The sequence below is a fragment of the Coturnix japonica genome, chromosome 13, assembly GCF_054131305.1.
Source record: "Coturnix japonica strain WE chromosome 13, WE-NBRP24, whole genome shotgun sequence".
Classification (NCBI taxonomy): Eukaryota; Metazoa; Chordata; class Aves; order Galliformes; family Phasianidae; genus Coturnix; species Coturnix japonica.
Genome location: NC_140675.1, coordinates 12,216,961 through 12,229,808, shown reverse-complemented (window position 1 = coordinate 12,229,808; position 12,848 = coordinate 12,216,961). Strand labels below are relative to the sequence as shown.

The following is a 12,848-nucleotide window of genomic DNA, read 5'->3' as shown; positions in this document are numbered from 1 at the left end:
AAGAATGATGCCTTGCCCACCACCAATTTCCAGGCTAGATAAATTATTTTTGTTGCTGAAGGGTGCAGGGAACAGCAGGGTTAGCATGTGGTTAGCTGAGCGTTGCTTGGGGTTTGGGTGTGCTACTGCTGGAGCATCTCTTCCCATCCAGGTATTTTCAGTGTTGGGTAAAGTTCAGTGTTTGTGGGATTGGTGCAGGCAATAGGATGAGGTTAAAGCAACGTGGGGTAGAAAAGGGAAAGGAAGCAGGGTGGCAAAGTCTGACCTCATGTCCAAGCTTTGAGGTGCTGGAAAGAAACAGCAGTGGGAAATGCGGATGTCCATTGGGCATGTCCAGGGAGGGATGGGACATGGGCAGAAGGGAGAGGGGGCATAATGTCCAAGGGCGGAGGAGGGGGGATTGGTGATCTCAGAAAGCAGGGGGAGAGAAAAAACTGGGTGGTCTGGATCTTGTGGGCGGCCAAGTATGGAGGAGAATACAGCATATATTCCAGCTGGGGGCTGCAGTGCATTTCCTGCTGGCTGGGGGCTGGCCTGGGTTGGAGCCCACCCTCTGCCCTCCCAGGGGAAGAAGCCAGAGCTGGATTTTGCTTTGACTCTTTCTGCAAACGCCTCGCTATTATAAGGACAGGGTGACCCAGAGACACCCACAGCCTCCCATACAGCCTCAAATAATCATCCACCGCCATGAAATAAACTTGGATTCTGACCAACCTTAAATATATATATAGATAAATAATATATATATATATATATAATAAAAAAGTCCCTGCCCTCCATAAACAGAAGCATCCTCCCAGCCCTGCCCCTAAAGCAGCCGAAAGCCAACGAAAGGCTGCGGGGCGGCCATCCCCACAATTGATTTTTCATGGAAGGAGCCCAGAAAGGGCGGTGATGGAGTGTGGGGCTGTGAGCCCCCGGTGAGGGGGGAGGGAGGGAGCTGAGCCGGGAGCATCGCTGAGGTAGGGCTGTGTTTGGTGACAGCAAACGGAAGCATTGAGGTGTGGGAGAGGAAGAAGAAGGGCCGAAGGGCTCGGGCGAAGCAGCCATTAGGAAAGTGCTGATGCAGAGGTTCACTTGTGTCTACGGGCAGAGTTGGAGGAGTTGCTGTTCGCGGACAAAGGCGGTAGGAGGGAGTGGAGCTTTGTAGAAGCCTAAGCCTGTCTCGCTGGGTGTCTGCGTTTCATTCCCTGTCAAGCTGCTGGGGAAAAGCAGGGGAGCGCCGAGCTGCAGCGCTGCTCAGGATCAGATAGAGAGGAAACCAATAGCAGAGGGGGAAAAGAAATAATTAAAAAAAGAAGGAAAAAAAAAAAAATCAACAAGCCACCAACCCAGGCAACCACCCGCCCTGCACGCTGGGGCTGAGGCAGAAACGTCCCTGCCAACTCCACAGCAGAGAAGTCATCCCTCCCCGGGCAGGAGCGGAGTTGAACCCGAAGGATATTTGATGACACTTTGGCAACGATGGGCCCCCCAGCATCTTCCAGAGCCCATCTGAGGGTGAAGCCTCTGAGAGCGCAGAGGGAGTTTGAAGCTAAATGCACCTGAGTCTGGATCTGTTGGCTGCTGGGATTTATCTCTTTCATTATTTTTCTCCGGGGGGGAAACCAAACCGACAAAAAAAAACAAAAAAACGTGATCTATTTTTTCAAACTCCCTCTTTTTTTTTTTTTTTTTCCTCCTCCTTTTGGAAGAAGATTTTTTTTTTTTTTTCTTTCTTTGGATGGTCGCAATGGAAGGGTTGGGTCTGTGCCTGAGAAGCAGCAGCCGAACGCCAGCACTGGGAGGACGCGGTGCGGACGTGGGGTCCCCGGCCAGCTAACTCTGCAGGACCTGCACCACCCCGGGGCCCCCGGGGGGGGCTGGATGCAGTGAGAGGTAAGTGGTGGCTGCAGGCTGCTGAGCTCCCGGAGCTCCGATCCCGACTCGGAGATGAAAACAGCAGTCTCATAGTGAGTCAATCACTTCCACCTCACGGAGGAACAATAACACGGGGAAGTTTTTGCGGCAGCAGCATCGCTAGTCAAGTTCCTACCTTCTCCTTCATCCCTATGTATGGCCGTGCCCAAAATGTTACGATGGGTTTGGTTTGGGGGAAAGGAAGTGGTGCCCGTGTCAGTGCTGTGGGCCCCCCCAGTGCTGGAGGGTGAGGATTTCTGCTGCCTTTTGGGGAGCGCTGGTGCCACGCTCATCCCCCCCCTCTCCCCAGGGGCAGCTCACCTTCTCAGCCCAAACTTTTGCACAGCAGCTTGTTGGGATACATCCGTGTGGGGCTGTGAGCCCGTGTGTGATCCTCGTTCCTGGGGAAGCTGGGGAGGCTCGAAGCAAACTGCAAAGCGCAGAGAGAAAGCGAAGCAATCCACCGGCAGCAGCAGGATTGCATCACTGTAACAGTATCGGCACCGAGAGAGCCAGGCTGGGAAAATGGTCCAGAAAATGAGCTGTGCTGGAGTGCCTCAGTGAGCAGCACCTGCACGCCTTTCTGGGTGCATGAGGCTGTTTGTATTTTTAGAAGTCTCTCTTAATTATAGAGCAAGGGAGGGAGAAAATGGTGTGTATTTAGCAGCATTCATCCCCGGGCAGTTTTGCAGATCACACAGTCACCAAATGGGGGTTCTTCTCCCCCCCCCGCCCCTGCGGTTCGGAACCACCTGTTTTGCAGTGGTGTCGGCGAAGGAGGGTTTGATTTTTGCATTCCCATTCTTAGAAAGCGCAGCGAGGGTTTGGTTTGCACGCACCGTTCTGCTGTTGGGAAAGCTGTGGCACAATCCTGGAGCAGCGACTGTGGGGCAGCTTTACCTGTGGGGTTGACCCACCCCTGGCTGTTGTGCCCATGGTGAGCGCTTGGCAGTGTGCGGAGTGATGGGAAGTGCTTCCTGACCCCAAATCAGAACATGGGGACCTCATTGGGGTGGCCCTGATGGGGACAGGGACCTCGTGTGCCCCGTGGGCACTGAAGGACTGGGCTGTGGCACTGCTGGCTGCAAAAGCAGCACCAGCTCCTCCGAGCTCCTTCCCCTCATCCCTTGCTCTGCGCTGGAAAACTTTCCGCGTCCTTTTGTTCTGAACAGCAGGTGAGATTCCCTTTGTGCAGGCACAAAGAGATGGAGCTGCCGAAAGATAATGAAAACAAGGCTGAAATAATTTATATATATGTATATATATATAAGAGAAAAATCCCCGTCTGCTCCTTTCAGGCCTGGAATAACACTGAGCATCCCCCTATGCGCCCAAAAAACAGCAGCTGCTCTCCAGCGGATGCCTTAAGGGCCACTTTCCATTTCACCCCCCTGATCTATGGCACGCTGTGACAGCCGGTGTTGTTTCTGCTGTTCTCTCCCCAAAAGGAAGCTTTCCCTATGAATGTAAGGTGGATTTTTTGGGAGCCCTGAGGTGACCCCACCGGGGCTGGGTGCTGGCAGCACAGTGTGGGTGCGCTGAGGCACTGAGTGATGCTCAGGGTACAGCCACGGCTTGGGGACAGCATGGGGGTCCCTGTCCTTCTGCAGGGGAACTTTGGAGAGACTCTGTAGGCAACGGCACTATGAGCTTCAAAATGGCATTTTCTCCTTGGTGGGAGTCGGGATTGAGTGCTTCACCCAATCTCACCAGGGAGGAAATAGTATGGGTGAGTGGCTCTGGAAGGACCAGGAGGGCTGTCACTGTGTGTCACTGTGTGTAGGGGGGTGGGGGATGGGTCTGGCCCCCTCCCCACTGTGCTGGGGCACGTGGCACACGGACGCCTTATGTAAGCCCCATCCTGCTCCAGCACCGCTGCTCCTGCAGGGCCTTGGGCAGCTCTCTGAGCTCTGAGCCCATTTTGGGGTCCTGATGGGTGTAGGTGCCATTGTACCACCATGAAGATAGTATAACCCCCCCCAGCACTGGTCAGAAGGTCTGGGAGGAGATGGGTGCAGTGTGCTTGGGGCTTTGCTGTGCCTTCTGCTGAGTTCATGCCTGCAGTTCTGCCAGGGTTTGCAGCCCCAGGAGGTGACATGGGGGCTTCAGTCCACTCCTGCTCTCTTCAGCTCCTCTCTGCTTGCAGTCAGCTGGGTTTGGGTTCTCCACATGTGCGATGTGAACTGACTCTGAAGGAGAAAGGAGAAAAGAGCTCAGTTTCACCTATTCCCTGTGTTGCTAACCCACTGTGAAGGAGTGTCACCCAAGCATGGGGACAGCAGCTGGTGAAGGACTCATTTCCCCATCCCACATCCATGACCCCGTGCATCAGCCCACCCCATAGGTGAAACGCATCCCAGCACATTGAGAGCTGCCAGCTCCGCTGCAGCATCTGAGCTCGAGTGGGACCGGGGGCTGCAGAGTGCTGGGGTGGCCCCACAGCTCTGGCTGTGTGCCTTTCACCCCATGGGGACATGCCCCGCTGTCACCACTCTGTTTCCCAGCTCACTCCCTCGCTCCCAGCTTGCAACTTGCAAAAGTGCCAGTGGGCGATGGATTTTTTTTGCAGAGCTCTTTCAGATTCCCCCGTTGGACTTTTGAAGCATCTGGTATCACTATCTCAGCGTCATTATGAATTAATTAACATTAATTCCCCGTTCTGGTAGCTCCTATTGCCAGGATCCTTAGTCTCAGATATAATTTTTTTCCTTCCCCCTGTATGGAGGATCCAGACTGCTCCTGGTGGAAAGTCAGGGGGACGGCACATGGCTGGGGGTCATGGGGTCCCTTATCACTGTCCCCATCCTTTGTAACAAGTGCAACTGGGGCTGTCCCACAGGACAAGAATTAATTAGTTAGCTCTACAAAACCCCAATCCTGACTCCCTGTATTGTGCTGCAGGCCCCAGGGATGCTAATGCCAAGGATAGTGCCCCTAGGGATGCTGACCCCAGGGGTGCTCTCTGAAGGATGCTGACTCTAGGGATGTCCTCTGGGGTTTAGGCTGCAGGTATGCTGTGCTCACAGTTGCGGAGCCAGGGATGCTGGGATGCAGATGTAGCTGTAACAGGTGGAAGCAGGCTGGGAGTCAGGCCGGGATCCTTTGTCCCAGCTGATGTTCATCCTGCTCCCTTGAATCACCTCGAGGGAGATGCAGCTCGGGAGCCCCAGCCTGGTCACCAGTGCTGTCCCCTACTGTCACTCATGTGCTCATGGCCAAGGGATTCAAAGGGGCTCAGTGGTATGTGGGCAAAGTACTGACCACCTTCCCCACTCCTTACCCCACAGTGATACAACCCTCATTCATACTCATCCCCCCACTGCTGTCCCCTGCCACCACTGTTCACCCCGTGGCATGGCCACAGCAACCCCACACCTACCCCAACCCCCCCCTGCACCCTTTGCAGCACAGACAAAGTTGCCAGTGGTCTCTGCAAGCCCTGGTTCTGAGGTGGGCTGATGGTGGGACCCCTGGGTGGGCTGGGGGACAAACCCCTGTGTCCTATATCCCCAGAGCAGCTCAGGCTTACGTAACGGCCGTGCTGCAGTCTGCTCTGCTCAGCCGCCAGTGCCACCGGCAGAGCTGCAGCACAGCCCGCATCCCTGGATCGGTGCTTTTTGGGGAGGGAGGGGGAAGCTCTGGGCCCTGAGGGTGGGCAGCAGCCATAAGGGAGTGGGTGGCAGGGCTGGGTGTGTGAGCAGCTTCATCTTCTGACCAAGGGTGGTGAAATCCCCCCAGGTGGCAGCACCCTGAGGAAGGGGGGGACAGGGAGGGGGAGAGAGGAGAGACCCTGTTCCCAGTGAGAGGTGTTGGGTCAGGGAGAGCGGGCAAGGGTCTGCTGGAATATGTGCTCAATTCTCTGCTTTCCTCAGAGAGCAAATCCCCACTGTGCAGGTGGGGAACTGAGGCAGTCTGTGAGCAGCGAGACTTCCCATAGTAAGGACTAGCAGGCACCAGTGTCCTCCTGGATGGGGATGTGGGATATTGTCAGCCACTTGCGTACCCTGGGCTGGAGATGCCATGCTGCAGGCTGAGCTCTGCTTGGTTCAGGGAGTCACTGGCAATATTGCTCATCTTATGTGCAGCAAGATGCGGGCCTGGGGCTTGTTGTACCTGCCGTGACCTGGGGGCATGGGGACAGGAGGGTGGTGATGACAGCAGGTTGATCACGGCTCATTTCTTACCTTCAGCTTCTGTGAGCTGCCCTGGAGCTGGGAGCCACGGGTGGCCCTGATGCTCACAGGAGCATTCACTCAGTGTCCCCTTCTGGCTCCGCTCTAGCACAGCCTGTGGGAGACAGGAGCAGGGTTTGGCTGTGGGATGTGCAGGCTCCCTGAACTTGGTCCTGAATGTTTGGGGTCACCCAGTGCTGCAGTGATCTGGTGGGGCTCTGTCATGCCCAGTGGTGGGGCAGGAGGCCACCACCCATGGGTGCCACCTTTGGGGACAGCTGACAGGGAGGACAGGAGGTGGATTTAGACTGGATAAACAAGAGTGAAACCAGTGCAAAAATGCGTGATGTCACCCACCAGTGTCCCTGTGGGGGCCACCTGTGACACCCCATGGTGACTGAGTCCATGTGGTGGCTGTTCCCCTTCCCTTCTGGTGCGTGTCTCATTGTTTGGGTAGGATGGAGCCGAGGCATCATCTGGAGCTGCCACTCACTGTCCCTCTCAGCTGTGTGGCACAGGGACCCCGTGCCTTGAAGCAGCAGGAACAAGGGCTCCTGTGATCGAATCCTTACTGCCTGGGCCGGGAAAATCATTGCTTTGTCCTCGCTGTAAAGGCCTTTGGTTCCCTTTTAGGACGTGTCTGGAAATGAGCCACTGAAACAAACGCCAGGAAAAATAAGCCTTGGGTAGAAGCTATTCCCTTTGTGTCAGTTTTGGCTTTCCCAAACAAGGGTCCCTCATCCTTGGGGGGCCCGTAGGGGGCCCCCAGATGCTCTGCATGCTGGGCTGAGAACGCCCTCCAACTCATCACACCCAGGGCCAGCTAATCTCCATCTGACAGCGTGTCATCCTTCCCTCTGCACGGAGGGCTGCGATGACAACGTACTTAAAAGGGCTGATGAATTAAATGCATCTTACAAATGCATCAGATATTAAAATTCCCGTATAATTACAGTGCAATGGATTATGTGTAGTGCTGAAGGGGAAGCAATTCAGCGTGGCAATGGAATTACAGTTACAGAAGAGAGGCAGAGAAGCGTAATTGCATGCAGCTCCGCTTCCATGGTGGAGCAGGGCTGGCTGGGAGCTGCAGCAGGAGTGATGCTGGCGCTGGCCCTGAGGGCTTGTCTGGCTGGTTCTAAAGGGTTAAAGGACAGGAGGGGACTTTGCTCCCCTGGGCTGGCACAGGCCAGTGAGGTGCTGGGGGCTGTGTCTGCTGCTTGCTTTCACTGCTCTGTGTACACATACATATGGTCCTGAGTGATACAGCAGTCAGCAGCCAGTGCCTGAGCTGTCTGAAGGGAGAAACCGATCTTTCCCTTTCCTTCCCCTTCCCCTTCACTTTCCTTTGACACCCCTATTGCCAACCCTTCTTGGGGACTGTCCTGACTGGGGACCTCTGTGTCCCCAAGACCCAAAAATACAGAGGAACAAGCATGTGAGCAGCTGACTTCCAGCTGGTGAAATGCTTGCATTACATTACAGGTGACATTACAGGTGACAGTCCCCTCCTGGGATGGAGCATGCATGGATTCCAAGGGATCAGGGGCTTCAGATGCCTTGTGCCCACAACCCTGCTGTGCAGTCCCTGTTATCTCAAAATCTCCTGTCCAGGGTCCCATTCTGTGGAGGGCTGGATATGATGGGAATAATCCCCCTGCTCCTCTTGCCACTGCTGGTGCTGGAGCAAAACCTTTTGTGCAGCGAGCTGTTACTTTTTGCTGTTAATTGTATGGAGAAGTGCCATCACCAGACAAACAAGCAGTGCTGTCCCAGGCTGTAATAAGGGCATGGAACGAGCAGGGCACAGAGGCACGCACACAGGAAGACACAGGGATGTGTTAGGGGGTTACGTGCTCCTTGCACCCACCTTGAGGCACCCACACATTGACGCCCTTTGCAATCACCCACTGAAACCCTGTGAGCATCCCACAACCTGTGAACATCCCCCTCCTCCTCCCCAAAAGCATCGTGCCCCCCTGCTCGCTGCGGGGCTGCTGCCCGCGCTCTGTTGCTAATTAGCAAAAGCTGGCAATGTGCACCGTTCTCCTAGTCGTTAATTATTATTAATTAGTTGTTATGCAAATAAAGTTGAAGAGCGTAGCGCTGGAGGCGGCACAAATGAAAACAGCCCCAGCTCTGCTTTATGTAACCGCTGCTGGGTGGGCACTGCGTGGCCCCTGGGGGCACAATGGTGGCATCGGCAGCAATGGGTGCAGTGGGGAAATGAGTTCTGTTTGGGGGTCCCAGCAGAGGAGGGAGATGGGGTACACGGGTGTGACGGAGGAAAGGTGTCAGATGAGAGGGGTGTAAAGGTGGAGGGGGTCTCTGCTGAGGAACTGCCAAGAGAACCGAGAAAAAAATGGGAAATTAAGGAGAGGAAAGAATTAATAAGGATTCCGGCTCGACCACAATGGCTTTGTGTCAGGAGAGCTGATACCACACGCTCTCTATGCCCGTCCTCAGAAGCCTTTGGGAAGAAGTGGGGTTTGGGTGCTGCTCAGGAGCAATTTTGGTGAATGTGAGCACATTTCAAACCTGTTCTTGTTCTCTGTCCCAGCTGCCAGCAGCTCCGTGCTGAGCTCCAGCCCTGTCTGGGCTCCTATGTATCAGCAATGTACCCATACAGGTTAACTTTATGTCCCTTTGCATTCCCTGTGTCATTTGATTCCCAGGAATGCCTATATAAACTTCAGTTCTGTTCTTCCTTCATCCTGGGGTGCTCATCCTGGATGTTTCCTTAGGGATATTTCAAGGCAGGGAAGGCAGAGTCTTTGCCCAAGCCACGCTTAGAGCTGTGACCAATGTCCCACCAGAACTGCAGATTCACAGTGGTTCCATGTCTGCCTTCTGTGCACTGGTGCATGCTTGCAGCACGGCTGTACACAAAGCTGAAGGATGCTTCCAGCCTTGAGCCAGAGCCTTTTGCCCATGAGTGGGGCTGGGGATTAGACATGGCAGCAGAGCACAGCAGGAAGGAAGCGCTCAACGAGGATGCAGCCAGCACCACGTGCACGTCCTTACATATGTGCTATTTTCAGCGTGATGGGGAGCAGGCCAAGTTCTCCAACAGATTGAGTTGGGAACTGAAATCCTCCTCTCCTCCTCCCCCTGCCCAGCACCTGCTGCCCACAGGCAAGTCCATGCTGGGCACCTCAGCCACTAACTCATTGTTCACGCCAGGAATGCTCCCAGCACTGCTTCTGCCAAACCCTGTGCTGCAATGGGGCTGAGGATGGGGCATCCTTCCCTGCTTCCCCATTTGGGCAGCAGCACGAGCATCCCCCAAGCACTCCAACAGGGCCACGCATCACCTCTTGTCTTTATCTTTGCACACTTCTGTATGCTCCCATCTGCCTACTCCTCCTTTTTTTCCCAAGCAGAAAGTCTCTCCTTCCACCCCACGTTATAACCCCACAATTCTCCCCCAATCCTCCCTTCTGCTGACCCGTCTCTCCCTGTACTGCTGTGACCCTTCCCTAGCAGAGCTGATTTTGCGGCCGTGTCCTCACCCTGCTTGAAATGCAGGAAGAAGCCCATGTGCAACATGCTGCCATGGCACCCTGTAATCATTTTGTCAACTGAAAGGCACTTTTGTCAAGCCACCACAGGCAAGCTTCGAGGGGATGAGTTAGGGAGAGGCACCTGACACCAGCCTGTGCTTTTCTTCCCTCTGTTTTAGTCCTGGATTTTGCTTTATGAGCAGGGTGAGCATTGAGTTTTCCTCTCCGTCCCACTTCTGGGTCCTTTGGTGGAGGGGAAGGGATGAGGAAAACGTGGCAGAATAGAGGCAAGTGGAAAAGATGCATCACTGTGAGATGGGTTTACTTGACAAAGCGCAATTACACAATGGGAGCAGAGCAAGGAGACTTTGGCAATTTCCTGTGGGGCCCAATGGAATTCCAGGCTCAGCCACCTGGTATGGCCCCAATGTGTCCCTGTCCCCTTCAGGTTCCGTGGGGCAGGAAACATCCCCTTGCCATCTCATATGTGACTACCCTCGGGGCTCCCTCCAATGGAAGGTTCACAAGAACCTTCTGCTCTGTCCCCAGAGCGCACAAAGCAGGTGGCAGCAGGGACATGGGGATGAGGTGTTTTTGAAGGGCTGCTCCATAATCTTTCTAATTTCTAACTAATGAGGAAGGGAACACTGGGGCAGGCACAGTGTCCGGGCGCTGTGTCTGTGCTCCGTGCACACCTTGAACCTGGGCTGGCAACTCTGGCGGGGAATCGATCAGCCATAAGGCAAAGCAGTGATGGGTTAATGAAGCAGTGGTCATTACCTCAGTCCTTGCATTTCACAGCCTTCTTCTCTCTGCCTTTCTCATCTCTGGGTCTGCACCCTGAGCGCACTCCCTGGCAGGATTTGTGAAGGACGTGAGCAACGCCGTTCCCATAAAGCAGCACTTGGACACAGAAAGACACCCAAAAGCCCACTTGTGAATCTTGCCTGCCTAATTAGGGTACCAGGAAAGACTCATCCATCCTTCCACATCCAGCTTGTCCTCAGCTGCCCACGTGAAATTCAGGCTATCAAACACCCGCAGCCACCATCGCGCACGGCGCTCCCGGCCAGAGACAGGTCCTTAAATCATCCCTGAGCACCGGGGAAATTGCAGACAGCTCGAGAGCAGAAAATGAAAAGGCAAAACGTCGTTCCTGGAGTTTTCTCCCTGAATTATTTGCTCGGCTTTAATAATAAGTTACACACAAGCAGAGCTGGAGCGGCTCAGCTGACTTTGCTGGGGGAAAGCAGCCAAGGAGATGCTGCAGAGCAGTACCTGGTGCCTGGCTCTGCTGGAAGCCTTGGGGTCAGGGAATGAAGAGCTGGGACAAAAAGAAGAAATCACCCCTATGCGGTGCATTTGGGTTGATTTGGTGTGGCAACCTGCAACGGAGCGGATGCGGGGGCTGGAATTGGAGCTTTCCATTCATTTTTCTGGAGGTGGAGGGGAAGGCAACTCTGGGGCTGGTCCTGCTCTGTTGGTCCCATCTTTCCGGGCAGCAACTCCGAGCTGCGCTCTCTGAGCTATTCCAGGCTGGTATGGCTAAATCCAGCTTGGTCAGGATGAATCACGCCAGCACTGCCGGTGGTGACCCGCTGGCCAACATGCTCACTGAGCCTCTGCAATTCCTGTTTATTGATAAAAAATGAGAAGTTGCCTTTTCTGCCCTTTTTTTTCTCCTTCCCTTCCAGGATCACAGATTGCAAATAATGACAGCCTGAAGCACAGGCTATTTCACAGCCCGCTGGCACTTTGGGATGGGATTGCTGCATCTTCAGGGATGGTGACACCATGAACCAACTCTTCATCAGCGCGGTCCATTAATTTAAGACTGCTCTTTCTCTTCGTTATCCTTAACAAAACAGAGCTGAGGCTTTGCCATGCTCCATGCACGCTGCCTGAGGGTCGGGCTCTGTGCTGCTCAGTGCTGGGCTGGATCCTGTTCCCTGCTGCCACAATCCCTTTGTCTGTGGTGTACAACGCAGGGCATCATAGAGCATGAGATCTGTAGGCACAGAGTGCCCATAGCTGGACCCATTTCCTGGATGCACTGCTTTCTGTACGCTGCTTTCCCCCCCAGTTCTGTGCCATGGGCTATGTATAGCCACTGCTCCCTGCCCTCCTCTCCCTCACCCTCCCCAGGAGCTCGCTGCCTGCATTTCAGGAGCCAAATAGCTCCTTCCCAGTGCAGGAGCTGACAGCACTCTGCCCAAGGGGAAAGCGCAGGTGGAAAACTTCCTGGAGGAGCAATTTACTGTGGAAACAGCACTGAGCTGAGCTGACTCAGTGGCTTCCATGGCAGGAACCAGGAGTGCATTGTGGCGATCTCCTATACTCTATTCTAGCTTGGTCCTGCAGCAACACACAAAATGATTCACGAGGAGAGGTTGAACCGCTGATCCTTTATCCTCTGCACTGGAATGGGACCTGATTTGGGAATTTCTGGTGGTAGCCAAGCATCGTTTTCTACCAATTTCTCCCTTGAGAGCTCTGAGGAGCAGGCTGGTCTTTGACCCCACAAAAGACAGGGAGGTGTCCAGGCACCGGGAGCTCATCAGTGCACCTGTTTGGCTGTAGGACTGAGCAAACTTTCCCCCATATCGGAAGCATGCTTTTTTTTCGGTTGTTGTTTTTGTTTTAAAATAAAGTAAAAGCAACAACTGAAGTCAGTAGGTGCGCTGCCATCTGTGCCTGCAGCATGGCACAGAGGGGGAGCAGGCAGCCCTCAGAGCAGCGAGGTGGATGGCTCAGATGGGTGCCATGAACCTTCCTCCTCCTTCCTCCTCCTCGGGGAGGAATATCCTGCTTCTCTGGGGTCTTTCTCTTTGGAAGCTTTGATCTCCTTTCCAATGGCAGCTCTCCAGCCCCAGCAGTGAGGCTTGGATATTTTCCTCCCCTCTGATCTTGATGTGAAGGAGGGTTGCGAATCTGTCTTGCAGACCTACCCAGAGTGAATGGACAGGCAGATGGATGGGGACACTGCGTTGCCAGTTTGTTTTCTTCCATGGGGTTTCAGAAAGTGATGGGCTGATGGGTTTTGTGCCTCAGGGGGGCAATTTCCCTGGCAGCATCCAAGTTGTGTCACCTCTCCGCTTGGCTCTGTGACGACAGTGTTGATTTGAATTCTTCCAACTTAAGGCTGATTTAAATGATGGTGAAGCTGGGGGGGTGGCATGTGGGAGTAGAGCACTGAGCGCTATTCTTTTTCGGTTGTCATATGCCTCCATAAAGACTTCTGCCTTGGGGATTTGCATAGATCCGTGGTCCAGAT

At 54.2% G+C, this 12,848-nt stretch overlaps 1 protein-coding gene across 1 annotated transcript in view; it reads left to right on the top strand.

Moving 5' to 3' along the window:
• Nucleotides 1–835: 835 nt before the first annotated feature.
• The window catches only part of LOC107320769 (ATP-sensitive inward rectifier potassium channel 12), a 28,017-nt gene continuing 16,004 nt past the window's right edge, over nt 836–12,848 (top strand). Inside the window, exon 1 of the mRNA XM_015876975.3 lies at nt 836–1,878. The gene's annotated coding sequence lies outside the window, so the exon portion shown is untranslated. The remainder of the gene's footprint in view (nt 1,879–12,848) is intronic.